Source organism: Nannobrachium achirus (assembly GCF_963921795.1).
Source record: "Nannobrachium achirus genome assembly, chromosome: 18".
NCBI lineage: Eukaryota > Metazoa > Chordata > Actinopteri > Myctophiformes > Myctophidae > Nannobrachium > Nannobrachium achirus.
The window spans coordinates 1509467-1513086 of NC_137825.1; the positions used below are offsets into that span (position 1 = coordinate 1509467).

A 3620-nucleotide genomic window follows, 5' to 3' on the forward strand; every position below is an offset into this window, starting at 1 on the left:
ACATACGGTCTCATTATAACAAGGTGCATAGGCCTACGTTACCAATCAACCGATTTGAATAGAAAGTGAGCGTAAGGCGGAGTTTCGCTCCAGATGACGTATTTCCCGTCGCCATCCTCGAGGGACGTCACTTATAATAATAATAATAAGTGCACTATAAACGTTTACACAACCTCCATGACGATCCTATTACTGTATGTATTGAGATAGATTGTTGTAGGCTTGATTGATTGAAGACTTTATTAGAAGTTTGCATAGAAAAAGGTACAGTTTCATGACGGTACAGTTCACTGGTACAAGGTCTACTAAAAGGAGATCCATGAAAAGACTAAGCTTATTTCCACTGGAAACAACAGTTATCATCAAAATAAACCATATCAAGGTGTGCAGGACATTTCTCTCTCAAAATAACAACTTTTCTAGTGTTATTTCTTATCCTGGTAAACATCATGGGTCTGTCCCGTTCAGCCATGTCAGATATATTTTCTCTTTAAACAAAACCGTTTGCTCAATCTCATTGTAGGCTATATCCTATAATATATTCAATAGATATATTTTTATGACAGATTTACTGGCCTCAACCTCCCATGTAATATGTATTAGCCTAGACACTTCAGTCAACTCTGCCATTTTACGCAGATCATCTGAGAGAGAACATTGTGGTCAAGCAAGGATCACTTTGTATTGAGAGAGAGAGGTGCGCTTTCTCTAATTATCCAACAGAAGAGAGAGAGAGAGAGAGAGAGAGAGAGAGAGAGAGAGAGAGAAATGGTCAAGCCTATAATAAATAGAAATATATTTGTTATGCCAAATTACAAAACCAAACCCGAGTGGCTGTGAAGTAACGCAGCACCCTGCCACTGTAGTACACACATTTTATATAGGCCTACGATTTTATTGACCCTTATTTGCATTGGGTCACTGCTCACTGACCTCCATTGTAAATACCAGTTTTTGTGTAGCCTATAACCTTTTCTCATTTTTCTCATGATATCTGCTGCATAGTACTGTGTTCTATCCGTCTGTCATAATCATTCAATGTTGATATAGGCTATGAGTTAAAACAAAATATTTTTGCAAGGCTTATATCTGAGTCTCCTTTTAGTAGACCTTGTACCAGTGAACTGTACTGTCATGAAACTGTACCTTTTAGTTGACCTTTCCTATGCAAACTGACAATAAATAGGCCTACTTCAATCAATCAATCAAATTATATGAACAGTCGGGCAGTGACCTCCTCTCAGCCACTAGATGGCGTGCTCTGACCAGGTTTGTGTCAGCCAGCACTGACGCACCTTCCCAAGATAGCTTCGTGTGCAGTCTGTGCACATTCAGTATGAAACAGAGCTGATACCTTTAAATGCATTTTGAGGAAAGTAATGCTAGCTATTTGTACCCTGTATAAATATAAAATGTCACAATGCGACATAGCTCTGTTTACACAATGCTGTACCCCCTCCCAATGTATTCCCCATTTTCAACTGTTTTTATTGTATTTGTGACACTTTGCTTTGGGAAGGTAAACGTTTTCTCATGCCAATAAAGCTCTTTTGAATTTAATTTAATTTAATTTAATTGTGCGTGTGTGTGCGTGTGTGTGTGTGCGTGCGTGTGCGTGTGCGTGTGCGTGTGTGTGTGTGTGTGTGAGACAGAGAGAGTCGCAGCGCCAGCCTTGAAGCTTCAAAAGTCTAGTAACTCCGGCAGACGAATGTCTCTTTGGTCAAGTGGTTACGATGTTGGACTTCCACGCAGGAGGCCTGGGTTCGAACCCCGCGTGTGAAAGGTGCTCTCAGATCATCCCCTCCTTTACACGTTCTGCGTGCGTCTGACATGAGAGCCGGCTTAAGGGCGGAGCCTATCCTCTGAGAATAAACGTTTATTCTAGCACCACAACAAGAGCTAGGCTACACACACACACACACACACACACACACACACACACACAGGACTGTTCCGGTGGGAATTAATGAACTCGTCAATCATTAATGTGTAGCTATTTGTAGCAGAATGACATGACATTCAGAGAGTCAACACAACAAGACACTGGAATTCAGAGCGAACGGCAAGTAGGCTGTAAGACAATCCTATCATTACAACATCTAGCTTAGCGTATCTATATCTCTGTAGCTTAAAACAAAAATAATGGACAATGGAAGAAATGAACATACAAACATAGCCGACATGTCTTTATTATTATTAGGCCTGTTATCTAAATAGCAGGAGAACAGCAACAATGCAAGAAGAGAAGAGATGCGGTCAGCAAAGACAGTCTGTATGAGGATGGTGTGGATGTAAGCAGAGTGGATTCCTCGGTTCTAATTCATCTTCATCTGGGGAGAGAGGCGGCTGGACAGGCTGTGCCTGCCCGAGTATAGGCTACCCTGTCCCGGGTAGGCGAGGACCGGAGGACCTTCCGGAGGACCGGAGAGGGAGCGGGTCTGAGCGCCTCGGAACGCCGCCAGGGCAGCATCGATGCCGGGTCCAAACACCGAGGACAGCCGCTGCCAAGAAGCTTGTCTGTGTGTCTGGCCTGCTGTCCATTATTAAACCTCCTATAATAACATAATATCCTCCTTATTGATAAGGACCGATGGACCACACAGAGGCAGCCTGTAAGGTGGGTGACTATTAAATGATAGGCTAAACACTGATGATACTAAATTAAAACGGGGACCCTTAATCACTGGTAGCCAGATAAGTCGCATTCTAATCACTCAACCACTGAAATGATATTCAAGCTCACAATAAGTTGCGAGGCAAACAAACGTGTTGTGAGCTTGTAGATTGTGGCTACTATGTATTCTCACTGCTTTTTGACCATTTATTTGATATGGTTTTGAAAATGTATTTTGTCATTTCTTCCGATCAGGAAGGGGGACAGTTTTGCATATTTTAGCACTTTAATAGGCCTAATAGCAGACCTTCAATTCAAATGAGCTTTATTGGCATGAGAAAACATAGTGTACAAGATACACTACACCACTATGATACCCAAGTACCTGTCAAAATACTTTATAAACGTTAAGGATGTCCATAATTACAACACCAGAGGCAGTGCCACAGATCACGTTCAACCCAGAGTCAACTCAAAGAAAGGGTCGAACTCGTTCTTCTGCTATACCACAAAAATGTGGAATGCCTTACCGAAGGCCATAAAGGAGTGTGGATCACTAGCATCCTTTAAAATTGCCCTGAAAAACCACTTACAGGCAGCAGCCGTTCGCAACTGGTAAAAACCTAGCCCAACCCTACCCTCCCCTGCCCCTTCCTTGTATATACTTTCTGTTTGTTTAGACTTACTGTTTTCTTATTTATTTTCCTTTTCTTTACATATCTACTGCATAGTACTGTGTTCTATTTGTCTGTCATTCAATGTTATATGAGATACTTAAATGGTTTCCTGTGGAAATAAGCTTAGTCTTTTCATGGATCTCCTTTTAGTAGACCTTGTACCAGTGAACTGTACCGTCATGAAACTGTACATCTTTCCTATGCAAACTTCTAATAAAGCCTTCAATCAATCAATCAATCAAAGACCCTGCAAGAGATAGGGCTGTAGGCAGCTGGCTAATTTGTGACCTGGCTCTCTTGGCGTTGCGGGTTGCTTGTCTTGTCTGCCA

General features: G+C 41.9%; 1 pseudogene across 1 annotated transcript in view; it reads right to left on the reverse strand.

The window, feature by feature from the left end:
• Positions 1–2470, reverse strand: part of LOC308302616 (nucleolar complex protein 3 homolog) — a 26015-nt pseudogene extending 23545 nt beyond the window's left edge. Inside the window, exon 1 of the transcript XR_013963380.1 lies at positions 2381–2470. The product of XR_013963380.1 is annotated as a nucleolar complex protein 3 homolog (transcript). The remainder of the gene's footprint in view (positions 1–2380) is intronic.
• Between the last annotated feature and the right edge of the window lie 1150 nt (positions 2471–3620).